Genomic DNA, 23,409 nt, shown 5'->3' on the forward strand with positions numbered 1-23,409 from the left:
TTTATTCGCAATTTCATGTTAGGGGTGTCAAAAATTCTGATACACCTACTAGTAGTAGTGCAGTATTGATCCTTGCTGAAATAATAACGTTATGATTTAAAAAGCCATTCTTAACATGGGGAGGGTGTTTTGTACCTATTCTGTACTTTAACCTTACAATTGAATAAAAAAAAGATAATAAAACTTTAAACTTGGAAATACGATTTAAAAAATAGCGCGGATCAGTAAGTGCATTACTTCAGTAGTACCTAAACTCCAAAATTCATATTTTTGGACCATGGTCAAAAACAAATTTTCTTTTTTAAATATGCACAAATAAATAAATAATACTACCCATCTGGTACACTAACACAAAAAATAATTATTAAAAATATATATTTTCACTATATATTTTCATATGACAAGACATTTTCATTATTAAAAAAAAGGGGAAAATTCCTTTGAGTAGTTGAATAATTCTAAATTTCCAATGAAAAACTTATCTGTTTGGTTTTCTAATGTGTTGACATGACACGGGAAACCTGTCCAAAACACTTTACTCCTGTTGTACGAAATTAAAATGTGATTTTTGAAACTTTTTTAAACTATCAATTTGAAAGTAATTTCTGGACAGAATTAATATTGAGTTCAACGTAAAGTAGTAGAGTTTTTGTTTCTAAAATTAAACTTTCTGGCAATAAAATTATTATCTATGAACCATTTCTTGTTCTCTAATTAACTGGGCCTGATGTTACGACAGAATTTTGTTGCTGTATTTATTAAATTGTCGATTTCACATACACAAAATACAATTCACTCAAACATTTGGGTTAGTGCCGTGAGACTTTTTCAAATGTCAGTTATGTCCGTCTTCATAGGAAAAATACAATTAAAAATGTATCGCAGCTGACCCTCTCTCCAACGGACTAAAGTTTAAATGGAGACCTTATCGATTGACACCGTTTGCTGTTAATCACGAAGAAAAAAAAAAAAAATGAAAACTTAAAAAAAAATTTTTTTTTCTTTTTTCTTTCGACGTTTGGTTAAAATAAATAAATTGTCTCCATGATTTTTACGCTTTATCGCAGAATTGTAATATGCCTTTATTTTTTTAATAAGCACCGGTCGGGGTGCATTTTACAAGAGATTAAAATGGCGAATTGAACCCCCTCGTAAGTAAAACAACGTTTTTCGAATACTTGTAATTTAATGTTTACTCTTGATGTCTTGTTATGAACCTCATGGGTGGACGTGTTATAGCAAAACATTTACTCTTTATTATTATTTAAAAAAAACAAACACACACACAAAATTACAAAACAATAATTTAGACTGATGAAAAAAGGTTTAAAAAGAAGTCTGTCTGGATAACAGCGAGTTACCTTGTTGCTTAACCGTCATACACGTTCAATAAATGGATAATTACGAATATTACTTTGAAATGAAACGAGGATTAATGTGATTTTTAAAGTAGACGTAGACTTTAATTAAATGTTAGAAATTGGTTTCGTTTGAATCTTCTCGTTTGAATTCTAATGTTTGAAAAATAAATTAAATGTGTAACAATTTTTGTTTCTAAATTTAATAATTGCAAAAAACTCTTTATTTCTGAAAATGTGCCTAAACGGATTTCATTTAAAAAGCAAGGATTTAATGATTTTTAAATCAAATCTGTTTGCAATATGAAGCTGGTTAAAAAGAAAAATAACATGAAATTTTTATTTTTTTTCACTTTGAATACGTTTTGTTTTCGGGAGTGGTCCAATTGTTTAGAATAAAAACGAAACCTTGCTAAGTAATATTTGATAAAGAATAACTCGTTTAACTTGAGCTATTGAAATATCTGGAATTTAGTTTGGATTGCTTTTTATTATTATTGACAAATACATGTTTTGGGGTGTGTTGATTTTATTTTCTCTTGATTTAATTTTATGAAGTTACTTGATGATTTATAAATGTTTATCTCTGAATTATATTTTCCAAAATTCTTTAAAAGTTGGAATTGAAGTTTGTTAAAACTTGTAAATTCAAATTTTATTTTGTTCGTTACACACGTGTCTTAAGTATGGAGACTTGTTACTAAAAAGAAGTCACTCTAGTGTAGTTTGACAAATTGATATCTATGTGGGTCAAGTTTGACGAGGTGATTCAGATTCACTTGGAAGATAACTATGTACTTTAACTTTTTCTTTCAAATTTTACAATTTTTAGCGATTTCACTACTTACTGCATTGAACATAAGGTTGATTTTTTTTTTTTTACCTCGACACTTCAATTTCAGTTGTCTCCCCCTTATTTATTTCATCGGATTTCATTATGCTCAACGAAAACACCACAGCTCTCTTAATCGTAAAATTCGATTTTTTTGAATAAAAAAAAAGAGAACTTGTTTGATCAAATTACATAATTTTTGGAATACGACAACTTCGTTCTGTAACGTACATCATACAGACTTTCTTTACTTTTAATTAGTGCCAATCATCAAACTAGTTTAAAAATTCTATTTAAAAAATTACAAAATTAAATTCATCATAATGCATTTTGGTTTCTCAAACAAGTCAGCCATAACGAAAAAGCACCGTGATACTTTGAAAATTGAAAAGAATTTCGAAGCATTTGAGCTGTCGAACAGTAACACCAAGTCATTTCTGGTTTTATAATACTTTGCAAATCCTCATGTATAAAAAGATTGGAAGATTAAAATATAACCTTAGATTTATAGTTTTATAACACTTTAGCTTAATAAATGAACCAAACGACTTAACTGCCAAAATCCAATTCAAAAAAGTGTGTAAAATAAAATAAATAAATAAAAATAAAAAAAATAAAAAATGAAAGTAAAGACTCCCGGCCAACGTCCGATATGTATAAGTACTGAATATAAATCTCTGTGAAATTAACTTTTAACGGTCCCGTTGCGTACACATTTTCTGTTTTTATTTTTCGTATTACTATCTCGACTTAGGGTTAAGGGTGTGATTTTCAAATCCTAACTTAACATTGATATTTGTGGCGCCATTTATCTTACAAGACTAAAAAAAAAGTTTGACTCGCCTCCCTTGATTGGGTAACGCACATTAGTTTGATTTAAAAATACTTGACCATTTTCCGTGTACGCTAATAATTTTCAACAAATGGTAAGTATTTCATAAAGTTTTTCTGTCATTTCATTTTTTTTTTTACTGCTATGTTTCACACCGAATTTGCATAAGCACCACAATGTTTTTGGTACTCGTCCAGAACTACCTCTTTATTTAAAAACAAGAATAAATAAAAACATGCACGTAGCCGTGACGAAAATATCGTACACCAAAAATAATATAAATTGATCAAGTAGTTTGATTTTAAAATAAGAAAATAAAATTTTGTAGCCAAACGAACAGCGACGATATCACGACGCCATCTTGAAATCAAGAAATATCTTCGAATAATTAAAACTTGCGAAATTTTAGAAAGTCATTTATAACATGGAACATTGGAAAAACTTAAATTCGCTTAAAAACGACTTTCTTTATAAAAATAAAACTACTTCATTAATTTATGTGATGTTTAATTTCTATTACGTACATCATACAGATTTTTTAATATGAAGGCAGGGATTCTGGACAAGCACCAAAGAGACTTTCGGGGGAACACTGTCTAGTCTAGCAATTAAATAAAAAGCCTTTGGAGTTAGAGAATTTAATAAAAGTTTTAAAGGAATTGAAAGGTTTCAAGTTTTATTTGAATGTCTTAAACTAAACTTTTCAGAAATTATCTGTTAATATATCTTGAAATATGTTAAAATAAAGTGTATCTAAAATAATTTTAAATTTTGGTTTTAGTCTAAAACTAAAAGTAAAAATCTATCTGAATTATTTTCTTTGGTCCGCCATACATTAAATATATATAAATTAGTTATTTTAGTTTTTAATTTTTATTTCTGTGCACTTTTTAAAATTTATGGTAAACTGTAACCTACTGGGTGCGGCCATACACATGGGTCTAACCCTAAGTCCTAGTGGCAACACTTCGCTTTGTCTAGTGCTGGACCCCTCAAAATGTAACCAGACACTGATGGGTTACTGGAATTTACCACTCTAATGTCCTGAGTACACAAAATGCGCAACAACCCTAAGTTTGTGTGGCAATACCTTTAACACACTAGCTGGTATGTGATCCTACCAGACAGGTCTCTCAACTGGCCATTGGTGGTAGAATTCTTCCTTCATAGATGCTCCGGTGTTGGTTGATATGCCACTTCTCTCCACTGAGAAATTGCGTATCAGGATAAGCCTGGAAACAACTGAGTCACTTTCAAATCAACAAATAACCAATATTTAACAAAACATTGATCATTTTCTTATAAAAAATAATTATTTGCATAAAATAATTCAATATATAATTCATACAAAGAACAAAACAAACAAACAAACAAAAAACGGATATTAGATAATTCAGGACTTCTTTGAGTTTAAGCAAAAGAAATTGTTTTCTGGATGCAGGCTTGGACGTTTATTATTCCTGATATTCATAAATGACTTCCCCTGATAAAATTGTTTTGGAGATGGGTATATTTGCTGATGACACCACTCTATAACAGGCACAAGGGGAAAACAAATGAACACATATCTAAGGAAATGGCAGAAATACGAGAGGATGACCTCCAATCTGTAGTGCATTGGAAACAAAAATGGATGGTGACATTCAATGCTGCCAAGACTAAGCTTCCTTCAATAATTACAAGAAACCTTCTCTACTACCAATAGCAATGGCCAAGAACACATTACCCGAAATTACTCCCTTTAAACTCCTCAGCCTAACGTTTGCTGAGAACATGAACTGGATTAGATACATTGAGAGCATTGCCAAGGCTGCTGCAAAGAAGGTGGGCTCTCTCTACCGTGCTAGAAAACTACTTACACCTGAAAGTATCCTGTATCTCTATAAGGCCACCATTCGCCTATGTATGGAGTACTGTTGTCACATTTGGGCTGGTGCATCTGCTCCTTATCTCTCACTCCTGGACAGGGTTCAAAAGAGAGTTGTCAACCTGATAGGTCCTGAACTTCAGCCTCTGTCCCACCGAAATTTTGCATCCCTCTGCCTGTTCTACAAGTACTTTAATGGTGAATGCTCTGACGAACTACAAGCACTTGTACCCCCTCGATGTGACTACCTCCAACAAGCAACTAAGTTCCACTCCTTCATAGTAAGGTCTCTAGGTGTATGAAAGCCTTTTACTCCAATAGTTTCTTCCCCAGAACTGCTAGACTTTGGAACCCCCTTCCAGGCTTCTGCTTTCCCAACTGTACTGACATGGAGAAGTTCCAAATGTAATGTGAAAAAACATCTTGCTGGTCATCTTCCTTCATAATGCCCCTGCAACTTATGTCCCTGATAGTAGCCCCCTACTTCAAAGTGTCTCTGTGCCTTGTTTGGGGTGAAAATTGATTTAAAAAAAAAAAAAAAAAAAAAAAAAAATTAATTTTCTCTTCTCTCTTTTTCCATCTTTCTTTTGAAATCCCTTTCTACCCCCCCCCTCCAATGTGTTCTCAGCTACTGGGTATTGCTACAACCACCCTCTTTCAGTGGTATCCAAATGTTTTATTGTGTCAACTTTATTGGAGGTTTTCCATTGATATTTCTTCATTATTTTCTGATCAGCTCTAACCTAGAAAAGTAAACATGCCATTTTCAATTTTTTCTTTTCATTAGATCCATTATCACAAAAAGCTTTATTTAGCTTTGCAAAAATTAAACAGATGACCGATTTCAGTTATATTTGCTTAACAATTGTCATTTCTATTTATCGAGATATTAATTTTTCTAATATCTCTAAAAAGAAAATATATCTTCATTCCTTGGGTCATCTGGGATCTCTGCCAACCCGGAACATGACCACACCTGACCCACCGAACCTGCCCAGTAAGATAATCTAGCATCGCTCTGCCTTAGAGATAGTGTTACAAAACAACTATTATATTTCATTTAAAATGAATTATCCCCTTGCTGATTTTTATTTTTAAGTGATGTTTCATATCAGTTATCTTGGGCAGACTGTTATTTTTTAAATGGTAGTGATAAACGTTTATTGCCAATAACATGGTACAAATGAACATTGGTTAATCTGAAGCAAAATTTGATTTGTCAGCTTGAAGGCTATTTGAATCTGACTTTGAAAATCCAACAAGATAATTTTTTTAAAAAATCAAACCAAAAAAACAGTATTTTTGCTTGCGACGCTATTATATCAATATCCCTCACTTTTTGTTTTTAATTAAGCTAACAAAACTTTTATTGTAATAAATACTGAACCACAAAGGGAATAAAGGGTTACTTTATTGTAATTTTAATTGTATTAAAAAGATTAATAAGTATGGCTTCTTTTCCTCCAAGAAAATTTTTTTCTTTAAGGAACCTTAATGAACCATAATACTCAATTTTAGTTTATAAACTTTAACTAGAAAATACTTTTTCTGTTTAGCAATTTAAAGACTTCCAAATCACTTTAATTTCGCACATCTAGTAATAAAATTTATGAGCTCATTGCACTTGTGCCCCCTCAACGCACATATAAACCTGCTTACCAACGAAATCACACCTCTTCACTGTTGTGGTCCCTAAATAGCCTTCAACTCTAATAGCTTCTTCCCTTGAACAGCTAGATTTATGAATTCCCTTCTTGGTACCCATTTCTCCTAATGTACTGACATGCTGAAGTTTAAATGTAACATAAACCAACATCTTACTCATCTTCCCTAAACATGGTCCCAAATAGTAGTCCCTTACGTCCAAGTGGCGATGTGTCTTGTTTGGAGTGAACAGGAGTAAAAATAATAAAATTGAAAAAAAATTTTTTACCATGGCTGTTTTACAATTCGAATGTAATTTGGAAACTTTTTTTTTTTTCTCCCCAAGTAATTTATAGCTAGAATTAAGTTTTATAGACTAAAGTCTTCTAAACTAAAAATACAATATTTTTGTAGCCATTGTTATAGAAAATAACCAAAATCTTTTTAACGAGACAAAACCTGATATAAGAAAAATGTTAGTCATTCTTAACACAGATGATGTCAATGAACCTTATGATTCAGTACATGATCACCATATTGTATTTTGAAGCATGTCTAGATATCAAAGTTTGTTGTTTTATGTATCTTACTAACTGAATTAACTCTTGTAATAAAAACCAATGTCACGTATGTAGCTCATCCTGTAAAGACATAACAAAACTCTAGCATAGCATAACGTTATTCTTCCTCGGCCACACATGGATGGCAGATGCAATGTCCAGCTTTTTTGAAATTGTTATAACTTTGTAAAATGGCAAAGGTTAAAAACAGGGTTCCCGAATTAGAGAGAATCTGACTCGTAAAAATACTAGGAGTCAGTTGGATGTTTTGAAATTCTAGGAGTCTGAGCAGATCTTATATCTTCTTACTCTGCAACCCTAGTTAAAAATGCAGCACCAACTACGAGGTGGAAATGACCCAAAAGGATGTCTTGTTTATTAAAAGGGAAATGTGTTAATTGATAGCCAATGGACTCCTCTTCCATTTAATGGTCATGGAATATTGAGGGGAGGGGCATTTTCTGGTCATTTGATCTCTTTAAGAGGAAGCATGGGATGCCTATCAAAATTACAAGATTGTCACGTTTTCCTCTGAAGATACTGAAAGGAGAAAGTTTTCAGGTATCGTTCTGAAACTTGTGGATTTGAGGGGGATGCTCAGTGATGAAATCTTCACAATTCCATAGGAGATGGCACTAAGTCAGAAAGAATTTTGAAAAACAATTCCATCGATCTATCTCTTACAATGCCATGTCTTGTATAATTTTTATTTATAATGTAAAATTTTTTTTTTCATTTATGAAGATGTGAGAGATTTTTGTTTCTTGAAACTTATTAAAAAATAATTAATCTTATGAAATTTCCATGGATATAATTATAAGTGATGAAACTATTTTTGTCTAGGTTACCTGAACCCATGAAAAATTTTAGAACTATACACACACACATATATATATATATATATATATATATATATATATATATCTTGGATGAGCTTAGATTAGGAACTTGATGCAATTATGAATTGGTACAAGGGTAAAAAGAAAGCATTAAGCAAATTAATGGAACAAGTCCTGAAAGTGCAAATGACATTTTATCGTAATAAAAAATTTGGTAATTTTTCAAAGTATTATTTTTGATAAGATTAGGTGAATATTGTGTGCATAATAGCTGATAGTGATTCATATGAAGTCGGTCTAATGGGGGGAAATCTCATTTTATTCTATCTATATAATAAAGTGATGCCAGTTTATAGTGTATTATAACACACACATATAACATACTAGCTGTCACAATCTGGCTTTACTTGAGAGTATTTATATTTTCATATTTATTTTTGCATTGTTTTTTAAATTCTATTTTTTATTCCTTTTTAATTATTTTTTAGCTTTCAAATGAGATTTTTTAAAGGAATCTAAACATATTTGAAAAAAAAAAAAATTTTTTTCCTCAGTGTTTTTAGTTTCCCATGGTGTCAAATACTTTTACGCATATATCTATAAATGTATGTAACAACTAACATCTGTATATTACTACTTACCTACCTTAAATGTTTGTATGTAAGAAAATTGTCACATTCAACGTCTAATAGTGGTTACCTATATGTCTTCATGTGAACACCTACATGCCGACATAGCGAACAGAAAGAGATGGAACCTTTGTCAAGATAGATTCATAAATATGAGGGAGGAAAGAGTAAATCATGTGTTGAATGGGGAGAGAGTATCAATTTTGTTTTATTTACTGATTATATATTCTTATTGAAATATATAATCAGTAAATAAAACAAAAGCACTGTTTTAATTATAATTTAACTATAATTTTGATAATCGTGCACAAATCATGAAACGTGGGTTCAAAAGGTATTAATAATCTTTAAATAAAGTTATCTGATTCTGATTAGACATTTTATTTAGTAATGAGAAAATAGATTAGTTTGAACTAAAGATCATCTCGACACCTCTCCTTCACATCTATAAAAAGAGAAAAGAAAAACACCATCATTTGATAAAGCCCTCTTGAGTGATAATACCTTATTTTCAGCTCAGTAACAATAGAAATCAGACATTGATCTGGGGAAGATCTCTCTAATCTATGTCAAAAAGCAGTATATCGTCCTTGATCCTAAATTCCCTATGACAAATTTCCTTGCAGACATGTCTTCCATGGCAATAACTTTTCAAATCTACAAGAAATATATATATAAAAAAATGCTCGCTCCATTTATTTTGAAAGTTCCAATTAAGACACACTTGATTCTTATAGTAATGTTCACAATTTGTAAAACATTTTTTTTTTTGGCGCTCCATCATAAATCCATATTTGTTTATTATTAATGCAATATTTCCCATTTCTAAAAGTATTTAAGATCTCTGATATTTTGACATGAGACAAATTCCACAATGTTTTTTAAAAATGGTAATGGAAGGATTGTGATGAATGGACAAAATTTCTATATAATTTGTCCATGAAATCACAACTTTAGATTATTGAATGAATAATTGTTAGGTCTATATTTTCTAGCCTATGGCATCATGATGTGACCTTGCTGCTGCGTTTTAGGCAGCCCATATCTGCATTGGTCATCATTAGGTCAATAGTGTCAACTGAGATTTGTCCATGGAATTTAATTTTAATGCATTAAAATATTTGTTTTACTCTTAAGATTTTTTGATAGATCCCAATGTGAAAAATATTTAATAATTTTTGTCATTCATAATTCCTTCAGTTTCAACTTTTTCAAAAATCTGAGAACTGGTTTGTTTCACTACAACTTGCTTTAGTTTACATTTGTCTGATGGAGGCAATTTTATTTTTTCCCTTCATTAACTTCAATTATCGATTTTGTTTTTTTGTTTGTTTCAACAACTTTATCATTCAATAAACTTATTTTCTCTTTTCCAGTATTGGATTATCTTCATTACATATGCTTTCTATATGTATTTTGAAAAAAGAAAATATTTGGTTTCAGAGATTTTAAGTTAATATTCTTTTAATCTTCCTAATAAGTTAGTCAGATAGTCAAATTTTGTAAATGCAAGATAATATCCATTCATAGTGGCTGAAAATTTATTCAATTTTACTGAAGGTGGAAATTGACTATTTTACATTTGACAAAAATTTGTTCAGAATTGTTTGATTTATATAATAAACTTCAGACTTGTTGTTTGTAACTTTGAATTTCCTGGATCTTATATGCAGTAATTTACATTTAAATTCTAATTTCCAAGTAGCTTCCCAATGACATTCAGCTCCTTTTATTTCTTTCAATAAAATGATTAAGTAATTAGTTCAACATCATTATCAATTAGTTCTATTTCAAGTAGTAAATATTGGCATAACGGAATAAGTCCAGAATCGAAATCAGCAGAAAATGGCCAAAATAGGTTTCAGATATAAAATACTTTTAATTAAAAATAAGTTTACAAAAGAAAATTGTTCATACAGTTTCTATGATTTTTTTTGGTCCCCCGATTTATTGGAAAGGGACCTATGTTTTCAGTTGCATCCGTGCTTCCATGCGTCCGTTAGTCTGGATGATTGCTAGATAATGGTCTATTAGTTTTTCCTGAAATTTTGCCACATATTTGCACAATAAAAAATTTCTTTTTTGCAAAAATTCCCGTTGCATCTCTAGGGGCTCAAAAGAGGTAAAAAAATACCCCAAAATGACATGTTTTGCCCCATAACTTTTGATCCATCCATTAGATTTTTTTAAAACTTGACCAAAATGTGGAACCCATTGGTCTTAATATAAATTCAGTATGGGTGACCCTGGCAAAATTCTGGTTTGCGTCCGTGGGGAGTGCTAAAAACATCCCTTCTTGTGGCTCTTTTTTTCAGATTTATCAACAAAAGCTTTATATGTGTGACTATATAATAGTTTTTCACAGTGGTCAACTTAAATATACATGTGTTAAGACCTGAAACTGCACCGTTATCCATTTACACTGGGATTCAGTGTCACCAGGGGCTCAAAAGAGGTCAAAAATGCCCCAAAATGGCCGAAAATGACACTTTTTGCTCCATAGTGTTTGATCCCTCCATTAGATTTTCCTGAAACTTAGCCAAAATGTGAAGGCCGTTGTTCTTATTATAAATTCAGTATGGGTGACCCTGGCAAAATTCTGGTTCGCATCCCTCTGGGACTTTTAGGGCTAAAAAAATACCTTTTGGAGCTTTTTCATATTACTCAAAAACTTGATATGTATGTCTATATATTGGTTTTCCATGTTGCTGAATTTAAATATACATGTCTTAAGGCGTGAAACTGCACTATTTGTCAATTTTCACTGGGATTCAGCATTCCCAGGAGCTCAGAAGGGGTTACAAAATTGCAAAACATGACACTTTTTACCCCAAAACTTTTGTCTCATCCATTAGATTTTTCTGAAACTCGGCTAAAATGTGAAGACACTTCTCACATTCCTCATTTCTTCACTGTTTTTTGTGGCGTCATCTCGTATGCACATGTGGCTTGTTTTATTTTAAATTTTTGGACGATTTGGTATTTTCAATATTTTTAACAATTTTTTTCTAAAAATATTTAATGAAATTGAGTTTATTTTGGAAATATAATTAAATTGAGTTTATTTCTAAAAATATTTAATGAAATTGAGTTTATTTTGGAAATATAATTAAATTGAGTTTATTTCTAAAAATATTTAATTAAATTGAGTTTATTTTGGAAATATAATTAAATTGAGTTTATTTTGGAAATATAATTAAATTGAGTTTATTTTGGAAATATAATTAAATTGAGTTTATTTTGGAAATATAATTAAATTGAGTTTATTTTGGAAATATAATTAAATTGAGTTTATTTTGGAAATATAATTAAATTGAGTTTATTTTGGAAATATAATTAAATTGAGTTTATTTTGGAAATATAATTAAAAAAATTATTTTTAACAGTTTCTTTTACAAAAATCACTCGATGTGATTTGATATTATTTTGAAAATATGAAGTTTAATTTTTTTTATTTTAATGATATAAATATTTAGACTTAATTTTTTTTATTTCAATTATAAAAATTAATGAAGTAATTTTTTTAACAATCATAATACAGGCATAATGCACATGTGTCCAAGGTCATTCACTCTTCTGTGTTAGAGAAACTCCTGCATTTTCATTAAATATTTTCATAATTAAAAGAAAAATATTGTAAAGCGATATAAAAAAAATATGATTTAAAATAACAATTTTTCTAAAAAAAAAAATCCAATAAACTATTTACATACTCATTTTTAGTGAAAAGATTTTTATTTTTAACCCAAACCGGAAGTAAAAAGAAATATTTTTTATCTGGAACCTATTCTGGCCTAACACCGTTTTCTGCTGACTTCAAGTCTGGACTTATTCTGGTACATCTGAATACAACAGATTCAGTCTAATTGTTACCAATATTTACCGTCAGTTTTTTTTTTCTTAAGTTTTTAAAGTATGTGCTATTTATAAATCCTCAAATGAACCAATTAGTTGGAAAGATAATGAATAATATATTTTTTAAATAAGTTGCCAGATGAAATTAACAATTGTTTCTATACAAATTAAATTGGTTGAGTTCAGAGATACTGTTTAAACAAATCAAGGATATTATTGGGAGCTGTTTAACAATTTGATCTGCATATTAACATTGTTTAATACTGACGCACTGACTTTTTTTTTTAATATTGAGTTCAAGATGGTAAAAACTTTAAACGATCCAAAGTGCCTAAATAAATAAATAAATTGGTCTTTAATTCTTATTATTTCTAATTCAAGATATGTGTACAATGCTTCCAGAGGTCAATTTAATTGTTTTAATTCAGTAAAACAAAATAACAAAAAGAAAATGTACTTATATTCTGCAGCAAAGCAGTTGGCGATATTGGATTATGTTTTTAAATCTTCTCAAAAGATTCATTTGTCTTGTCTGATTCCAGCATCCCCAAAGCTATGCATATTTGGATCTGTTCATTAATAGAAATATGGATGAATCACTTTGGTAAAAATAGAAACATTTTTATTTTTATTTCACATTTCATTATATTACAGAAAAGTCTTCATCTTTGACTCTTCTTTATTTAATGAAAAGAAAGTTAAGACATCAACAAATAAAATAAAACTTCTGAAAAAAAATATTCTTTAATGGAAAAGGAAAAAAAAACAATTATATATTCATCAATCTTTATTTCAAGATTTTCTTCAAATCAATCACCCTGCAAAAGTCTTGAAATAGACAAAATGTTGAATATATAATTTTGCCTTTTCTTATCTATCTATCTATCTATCTATATATATATATATATATATATATATATATATATAATGTATATATAAAAATGTAACTCTTGGTTCGTTCGCAATTAATAGTCTAAAAAACCACTGGACGGATGGCTTCCACGTTTTGGTATAATATGTTTACTATATCCATATGTTTTTATATATTTCTTTTTAATTATAACATTATACTTAATTTTTCTATGATGATGGTTTTCTTTGTACCGAGAGGCCATTTTTTTATTTAGGGACAATTATTTATTACCGCTTCCTGTCACGTGACCAGTGTGTCCAATTTAGCATTTTTCCTGCTAGATCTGGAGATTTTGTTTGCAATCTAGCGGGAAATTCTAGAAAATCTGGAGATATTTCGCACCCACGCACCCGCAATTTTAGATTAAAAAATAAAGAAAAGCGCTTGAAAATACTTTAAAACATAAAATAAACTCATTCATGTAAGTAAAAGTAGCATTTATTTATTGCCTTTGGTAACAATTATTTATTGATTATTTGTTTTGTTTTTCACCTTTTTTCAGCTAACCATTCTTAAATCTTGCTATAAAATCGATTTTTCCAATTACATTTTAAAACCTCCGAAGTTTAGTTTAAAATACGATCTAAGCAATCCCGCTTAATTTAGAAGTATTTAGTCGAAAATTGTAAAAAGCAAGAAACAACAGCAAAAAAAAAAACTTATACCAATACAGTAGAATTCAATTATCTACCAACCTAAATACTTTTAACATGCTAAAACAAAATTTTTTTGTTTTTTTTTTATTTTTCTAATTTCAAAATATGTTGCACCATTATTGTGATGTTTAATTTGCAGTATATTTCAATTTAACTTTTATTATAAAAAGTTTTAGTTTATGATTTGTTTCTTGCAAAAAAAAAAAAAACCCTCTCTGAAAAAAAAACAGGTAAAACTAGCTTCATAAAATATGTAAGCCTTCTGGGGAGCTAACCACTTCAATATAATTCCAGAAACATATATGAGAAAACACGGAACATTTTATATATTGAATATACTATATTTATAATTTTTTTATTGTAGGAAGTTAAAATATGGAGTTTTTTAGGGGGGGGGTGAATTAGCGATTTTTGAAAATTTCAGATGATAAAAGTTAAAAATCTAGCGATTTTCTGGACATTTCTTTCTCCAGGTCCCGTGGGTTTTTTTAAATCTCAGAAAAGGATATTTTGGTCTCACAGGCTTAATGTAAACATAATGTGTTTACAATATCGGTAAATTTTCAATGGGTTTAATCACATGATTATTGATAATGTAACCATGGGATTGAAATTTGATTTAAATTAACCACACGTGGTCGCTTTGCTATCAAATATTCATCGAAAAATGGTAGGGACAGACAATGAATGCCGACGCTCAAAGTGTATAAACATTTTGACCCTTCCCTTTACTTAAAAATTCACCAAAAATCAGGAAATTAACCAATTTTAATGAAAATTTCAATATTTATCAAATAATGATTGCAGAATATAATGAACTAATTATTTTTACTTAACTCTTAGTGAAAATGTTTTATTTTGTTTAAACAAAAAATACCTTTACTAAAGTTATGGTTTTCAGTAAATAAAGCATCGTAATTTGTAACAATAAAAAATAATTTTTACAGGAGCATTCCGAAAAAAGCCCCTAAAGTCCGTATTAATGAATTTGATATAATTCGAAGAAAAATAAATTTTTCACATACATACTATCAGGAAATTAAAGATTCAATTAGATTCCTATTTCAGTCACCTAAATTATTTAGGGTGAAATGAGTTTAGGAATTTATAGCCAAACCTAAATTTTTTTTTTTTTTTTTTTTTTTTTTGCTTAAAAAAAATAACATTAATACAGTAAGTTATGTAAAATTTGCATAGAATGCTCTGGTTTACGGTTGTTGTAAAAATGGAACGGAAATTTGAATTTTGTTCCCTTTTAAATTTGGTACATTTTTACATTACGTCCAACTCATCGATCACATTTGAAACATCAACTTTGATAGCTTTTCAGGTATGCTGGCAAGGTTAGGGGTGTCTATTCCGAAAGCCGTTCTAACATGGGTAGATTAGTAGGTGTGTCAGAAATTTCGTGAAAAATAGTGAATAATTCCACCCCGTTTTTCCAAGCTTATAACTCCTCGAAAAATGTAACTCGAGCCCTAATTTTTTTTTCAATTAAAGGAGCAAGGACCAAGGTTTCATTAAAAAAACGAAAAACAAACGTGTTTTTTTTTTTTTTTTTTAAAAACGTTTTAAACTTCGGACTTTACAGGTAAATTTCTAAAAACACTACTTTTTTTGTTTTAAATTTGAATATATTATTTATTGACCTTTTCTCTTCAATTTGTGATATATAACACTTTGGTGAGTAAATTAATTATTTACTTTTTAATAGACATTTCAAAATTGGAGGCGTGAATTATTCGCCCCCCCCCTGTCTTTCCAAGCTTATAACTACTCGAAAAATGTAATTCAAGCCCTAATTTTTTTTCAATTAAAGGAGCAAGGACCAAGGTTTCATTAAAAAAGAAAAAACAAACAACGTGGTTTAAAAAAAAAAAACTTCGAACTTTACAGGTAAATTTCTAAAAAACACTACTTTTTTTTTTTTAAATTTGAATATATTATTTATTGACCTTTTCTCTTCAATTTGTGATATATAAAACTTTGGTGTGTAAATTAATTATTTACTTTTTAATAGACACTTGAAAATGGGTGGGGGGGCGTGAATTGAAAAAAAAAACGTTTGTCTAAAATATATTCGGTTTATTGGAAAGAGCATAAAATTTCACATTGATCCTGAAAATATCGTAAAAATAGAATCAATAGAAAAATTTTGATAGATTTTTAAAGTTTAAAAATTGAAAAATATTGAGTTCGTAAAATTCATTACAACAAAAACGGTCCTCTCGTAACAATGACCGATTCTACGCATGTGTCAGATGACGTTGTGACCTGATTTACTTTAAATAGTTGAAAAACCGAACAAAATTCATGTACCTTGCTTTAGCTCAGTTGGTTAAGGCCTGGGTTCATTATCTAAACGTTTTGGGTTCGAATCGTGGTGTGAGATTTTTTTTTTTTTTTTTGATTTTTTAAATTTAAATATTGGACCAGTGTTATTGAAGCCATTTTTCACGTGTTCGTTTTCTGTTTTCATCGTTCGTTTGCCTTACGTTAGTTTTTTTGTGTTTTTTTTTTCGATGTTTTGATTGCTCCCCACCCCCCGCTTAATTAAAACGTTGTTTTCTTTTTTTACTTTGCTTATATCAAACAAACCTGGTCATTGACGTCGTCGTCGTAATGCTCGACGACTTCCGGGCGCGCACCTGTACATTTGGTTCAGTAACTCATTTTGGCTGGCCGATTTTATTTTCAAACTTTGCCTCAGGGCTTCAGGTTTGATCCTCTCTCCCCCCCCCCCCCCGGTTTCTTTTTTATTTAACACCACACACACCTACAAACACCCGGGCAACGCCGAGTACCCCAACTAGTATATATATAAAACATTAAATACAAAAAGTAACATCGTTTTTCATGCTTCAAAAAACCCTCATAACCTTTTCGACAGTTTAATTTCGGCCACCGATTCCGTAGTCATAGGGTAGGACTGCCGACTGTCATCACGACGGTTCTAGGTTCGATCCTCAGCTTGGGAGAGGTGTTAGTCTAGCGGCACTGATGAGTTGTGAAACAACGAAACAGGTCTGTATGTCGATGACTAAAATATATTTTATAAAGCTCCCCTCTTTGGTAGAGCACTCTCGTAAATTATCTTACTCGCTACTTAATTTAGCTGAAATAATGCGAAGCTCGCAATTTGTTTACAAACAAAACGTTTGAGCCCTCTACGAGTAGCGGACGGATGTTTATTTAAATACGCATTCCGACAGTTTAATTTCGGCCACCGATTCCGTAGTCATAGGGTAGGACTGCCGACTGTCATCACGACGGTTCTAGGTTCGATCCTCAGCTTGGGAGAGGTGTTAGTCTAGCGGCACTGATGAGTTGTGAAACAACGAAACAGGTCTGTATGTCGATGACTAAAATATATATATATATATATATATATATATATATATGTGTGTAAGTAATCATGTTTTATTTTCTAAATTAGTAGAAAAACATAAAAGTGCTCCATTGTAGATTTTACAAAAACTATTATTTTATTTAAATATACTTTACTGTGTCTGTAGAATACCTAATCGAATTGATGAAACCTATGTTTTCCCTAACACACAGTGATGTATAATATTTAAATAATAAATATGTATAATGAATGTCTTTTTGTTATAAAGGTCTATCTGAAAGAATATTAATCCATATGTGCTACCTTGACTCCACTCTATTCCGATTTTGAGTAGTTAATTTTTCTATGCATATGCTTAAGTATTAATACTGAATGTGTCTTTTTAGTGCTTTCACTTGCAATGTATGGTACAAATATGAAAAGTATGCAGAACCCCTTTGCAAAAGCTCCTACTTCATTGTTTTGGTGAACTTTTCATATTTTCTGCGTTGAGAAACACAGCTCAAACCGAAGTCAAAACACTTTCAGAAGTGTTTTTGAAACTGCTTCAGTAACTCAGGATTAATATCATTCTGATAAATTCTTTCGTTCGGTTTGAGATCTCACAGATTCTGACAGAATAATGCCAAACTTCTTGCATACACATAAATTTCTCTTTACTATTCTACACTGATTTCTTTCACAAAAATAAAAACTAGGGTGATAGTCATTACAATAAAGAGGTAATGTTCCAGAGCTGTTAACCTTATATTTGTTTTCATCGAAGTGTTCTTAATGCAGTCTTTAACTTATTTTTATATGGAGAGTTACCTGGTCATCAATCATTCTAGCCACATGGCTGCCCCATCTCAGACAATATTGAAGTATCTCGGATTCAATGCTTGTGCTATTTCATTCCAAAATTTCAGTATCCCTTATATACATTTTCCAATGTATCTCATATTTTGGTAAGTAACCCAAATATTGCATGTATAAAAGAAGGATTACAAAACACATACTTTCATTTTGGTTTTAATTAGGGATATACCAATTAATCAACAGGTAATCGGTAATCAGCCACTTTGCCGATTAATCGGTAGTGGGCCGATTACTTTTCTCTTTCCTATTAAATTTAAACTATTTCATCACTATCAAGTAACTCATTAGCATAGTAACTGTTAATTTAACTTTCTGGCCACTATTTCCTTTATTAAATAAAATTACAGATTACAAAATACAATTTCCAATTCTTAAATGTAATATAATTAAACAATTACATACGAAAAACAGAAATTACAAACTAACTACAAAGTACAAATTGTAATTCTTTAAGTGAATAACTATAAGCTGAAGTTCTGCATCTGCTGCTGCTCTATTTTTTTTTTTTATATAGGCATCACCACTTATCAAGACCCAGGGACCACTCGAGGATAAGAGTTAAAGAGTGTACAGTAGTCAATTGGGCAATATTGTCAGCAATGGAAATTCAGTAAATTTGTTAACTTAAGGGGAATGCCTTATCAAGAGCTTGTTTACATTGGACTTGCTGACAAGCATATTGTTGTCAGCTGGAAAGCAGGAAAACGGAAGACAGTTCCATGGCCATGCAGTTCTAAGAAATAAGCTTTGTTCATTGTTCATGGAATCTTCGTTTAAGTTTAGGCACAGATAAAGAGTGGGGGGAATTATAGATAGTGTTTTCAGCTAGATGAGTGTTTCTTGTGAAAGTTTGGCGAGAGGGGGGGACCATAGATTGAAACTCAGTCGAGCACTTGCCATGAAAATAATGATAAAGCAAAGACAAACTTGCTACATCTCTTCTGTGAGAAAGAGGTTGCAGGGAAGAAAAAAGGACATCTCCTATGAGGCTCTGTTCTGCCTCCTCTGCTCCCATAGTCTCCATAGTATTTAAAGTTGAATACTTTTAAGTTGTAATGTAGAAACATTGGAGATTTTCCATTCTCAGGACACAGCCTGTTTATTGTAGGTTCATACATATTATCACTTGTACTAAAGAGCTTCTCACTCTCCACAGATGAAGGTGATGCGCTTTAATATTTTGAAGACCACTTACTCAGCAGTGGTAAGTTTTCCTGTGTCTTCTTCCACCACTGAAATGGATCATTACCTCTTGTGACTAGTGGTAAAGCTACATAATGGTCAAGTTCTTTTGTGTGCTTCAGCATAAGGGATTTACTACTTTTTGAGTTTAGATTGTGATTCTTGTAATTCTGTTGCTCCTATCTGCTCTAAGTTTGGATTTATTACTGTGGGCTTATTTGAAATTAATTCATCAAACAGGCTTGAAAGAGATACAGTTTTACTTTTAATTGATCTTCTTGACCCTCAACAGAGCTTGAAGAGGTATATCCTGCCGATTCTACTTCATTATCATCAGTAGAAAGTAGATGTAGAATCCAATTCTTAGTGTTTTCCATGTCATTCTTTTGAAATTTTAATTTTAATTTGAATCTTAGATCTAGGAAAGTTTTTATCATTTAGATAGGACTAGCCTGGGTGTTAAGCCAAAAAAAAAAAAAAAAAGTGGTAGTAGGTAGGCAGGCTCGAACCTGTACCGCGAAGGAGGAAAGGAATGTGAAAAAAAAAGTGACGTCTATGCCATTGCATCCATCGCCAAACCAGAAGTGGTGAAGGTTTAAATTAAAACTAGTCAATCAAAAAGAGTGGATGACTGAAAATATCATTGAAAGACGCGACCCCCCCTCCTTGTAGAAAAGTACCCAGTTGAGGGTGAAGGAATTAATTTTTTAGCCAATTTTTCGATATTTGTCGTCTGAAGGGTCGAGCTTCAAAACAATACCAACCTTGTGAAAATCCATCGCCTCTGTTGAAAGTTTTAGCCAGACATACAAACAAACATACATACATACATTTAAACATACAGGTGAAATTTATATTTTGAGATGAAAATCTTGTTTCCATTAATTCACTGAATTGTTCAACAGTGTAACCTCAAAACTAAAATTGTAAGTATTATCATCGATATAGTTGAAATTCTGTGACTTGCTTCAAATGGGCTCAGTAACTGGACAATTTTTTGAACAAGTCCCCATTGCTAAGTTAAGGAATCTTATAGTGTCCCAAACTCTCATATGAAAAAAATGAATGAATCTCTTATTAAAAAATTCTGGTTTGTGCAAATCATTCTGTTTCACATATATGCCATGAAAATGTCCTTTCTGATTAATGTTTACCAGATAAAAAATGTACTGTTATTCTGATAAACAGGAAAGTTTGTTTGCTTATTTTAAAACTGGTAAATATTGATCGGAAGGGACATTTTCTGGGCATTCAATGTAAACCAGAATGGTCTGCACAAACCGGAAATAAATCATTTGTAAACAATCACAGCGTCAACTTGAACAAAACCAATACAAAAATAAAGATGTTAAAACAGTAAAAAAAAGAACAATACTTATGCAAAGAACTTTTTGCAAACTCATTTCTTAACACGTGAACGAGAGGGTGTTTTTCTAACTAGTCTGTATTTTCACCTAACAATTTAATAAACAATACAAAACAAGTGATTTGTGCCACAAACATTAAAGAACAACTGAAGTTTTTTCTTTATATGTGTTTGATTGGGGATGCGGTTTAGGAAACCACTTCAAATGGATGAATTTGATCAGTGCCAAGTAAAGAATTCAACAGAATCTGTGGTTAAAAGTAAAGAACTTGAGAAGACTGTAAAGCTGGCGCTTGTAACTGGTTTCCCTGATCGCATCTCCATGGAACTGCAACAACTTACTGATATTGAAACCATGGAGATGGAGGAGATTCTAAGGCATGCTAGAGTTTTGGCGAAACAGCCCGATGAGCTGGGGGTTGTCGCGGCTGCTGTGGCAAGCAGAAAGGAGCGACCAGTGATGAAGCAAGGCCGTGGATTTACCGTTAAATGCTTTCGATGTCAAGGACCACACCTGATGAGAGACTGTAGGGAGCCACGGCCAGACATTATCTGTTTTCGGTGTGGCCAAGTAGGGCACATTAGCAGGAATTGCCCTTCGTTTCCGGGAAACGAGTAAAGGAGTGCTATTGCGACAGTAGTCACTCCTTTTATACTGAACAGGCGTATGAGAGTTTGTTGCCACAGTGATCACAATCAATGGAAAGAGGGCTAGAGCTCTTGTTGATACTGGATGTACAACAACACTTATTACTACGAGCGTCGCCAACTCTTGGAATGGAACTAACAACGTTAAAGCGGTGGATGGCAGAGAAGTGGAATGCTGTGGAGAGGCCGATGCGGAGATTGTAGTAAGGAATATGCCATTGCGACTAAGAATGATTGTGCTGGATAGACTGGTTGCAGGAATTGATGTGGTGCGGGTCTGGACACGATAGACCGACTGGGAGGAGCTACTATTGCTAAAGGCCAGGTGAAGTTTGGCAATCAGAGTGCACCGGAAATAACAGGAAGTGTAACCAGGGGTGATACCAACCAACCAACCGTTGAAACCCCGACCATGTCTGATTGAGGATGATGACTTTCGAGTCTGCTTCGATGGGAAAAAATGGATAGTAGAATGGCGATGGACCGCGGAGCCACCCGTATTGACGAATTGGATTAGCTGCTACAAAAGCACACTGAAAGGAGCTGCGGAGCCGCAGTTTGAAAAAGAAGTTGAGAGATGGATAGATGAAGGAATATTAATGCTGTGGTCAGGGAAAGTTGAAGGAATTTTGCCACTCATGGCTGTGGTCCAACCTATTAAGAAGAAAGTTAGGCCAGTGTTGGATTTCCGTGAGCTGAACAAGTTTGTTGCTTGTCACACAAAGGACGGAATCGATGTGTGTGAAGAAGTCGTAAGAAAATGGAGGAGGATGAAGCAGGCAACTAAAATTATGAACCTGAAGTCAGCCTACCTCCAACTTCATGTGGATGAGAAATTGTGGAAATATCAATTGGTTGAGTACAAAGGTCAAGTTTATTGTCTGACCAGATTAGGATTTGGTCTGAACTCCGCCACAAAGATAATGATGGCAGTTCTTAAGACAGTGTTGGCCAAAGACGATGCAGTGAAGAGAGGCACCTGCTCTTACATCGACGATGTGATAGTGGATGAAACAGAGGTGACTGCAGAAAGGGTGAGAAAGCATATCAAAGCATATGGACTGACGACAAAACTGCCTGAGTCACTGGAAAATGGAATCGCTTTGGGATTTCGACTACAGAACAAGGCAGGAAAATTGATGTTTGGGCGAGGAAATGAGATCCCTGAAGCCAAGGTTGACCTAGCCAAGAGAGAGCTTTTCTCTATATGTGGAAAGCTGGTTGGCGACTACCAAATAGCTGGATGGCTGCGAACTGCGTGCAGTTTTATTAAAAGGCAGACTGGGACAGACAGTTGGGAAGATGCAGTTGATCAAAAAGTGCTTCTCATGATACAAGAAGTCATTGCAGAAGTGAAAAAAATGGACCCTGTGAGAGGAGAATGGCATGTAAAGGAGGCCATGAAGGGGTGATATGGACTGATGCTAGCAGTGTAGCATTAGGGGTATTATAGGAAATAGAAGTGGCTGTTGAAGATGCTGCTTGGCTACGCAAAAAGGATGATAGCGCCCATATCAATGTTGCGGAACTCGATGCTGTGATGAAAGGCATCAATCTGGCTCTAAAATGGGGGCTACAAATAGTGAACGTTAAAACAGACTCTGCAACAGTGGTGTCGTGGATTAAATCGGAGCTGTCTGGTGATAAGCGCATCAAAACGAAAGGAGCAGCGGAGATGCTTATCAAGTGTAGACTTGGATCGCTGGGAGACTTGGTTCGAGAATTCAAACTAAAGGTAACTATTACCTTAGTTCTGTTGCAAAAAAATAAAGCAGATGGGCTGACAAGAGTCAAGAAACCTGGCTATACAAGGAAAGAGACGGGGCTCGAGCATGTTGTGCAGTAGAGAATTTAAAAGACCTGCATAACCTGCATCATTTTGGAAAGGGACGGACCCTTTACCTGACAAGAAAAGTAAACCCGCACATCACAATGCAAGACGTCCAAAAGGTGGTGGAACAATGTAGGGAATGCCAATCAATCGACCCTGCACCGGCTAGACATGAAAAAGGGGAACTGCA

At 32.3% G+C, this 23,409-nt stretch overlaps 2 protein-coding genes across 2 annotated transcripts in view; one reads left to right on the plus strand and one right to left on the minus strand.

The window, feature by feature from the left end:
• Positions 1–1,380, minus strand: part of LOC145296068 (cilia- and flagella-associated protein 90-like) — a 64,615-nt gene extending 63,235 nt beyond the window's left edge. The window contains exon 1 of the mRNA XM_080142178.1: positions 1,362–1,380. The gene's annotated coding sequence lies outside the window, so the exon portion shown is untranslated. The remainder of the gene's footprint in view (positions 1–1,361) is intronic.
• The window catches only part of LOC145296070 (RING finger and SPRY domain-containing protein 1-like), a 181,030-nt gene that overhangs the window by 14,642 nt on the left and 142,979 nt on the right, over positions 1–23,409 (plus strand). The window lies entirely within an intron of this gene.

This window comes from Euprymna scolopes, chromosome 2 (assembly GCF_053919585.1).
Source record: "Euprymna scolopes isolate OS-2025 chromosome 2, ASM5391958v1, whole genome shotgun sequence".
Taxonomy (NCBI): domain Eukaryota; kingdom Metazoa; phylum Mollusca; class Cephalopoda; order Sepiida; family Sepiolidae; genus Euprymna; species Euprymna scolopes.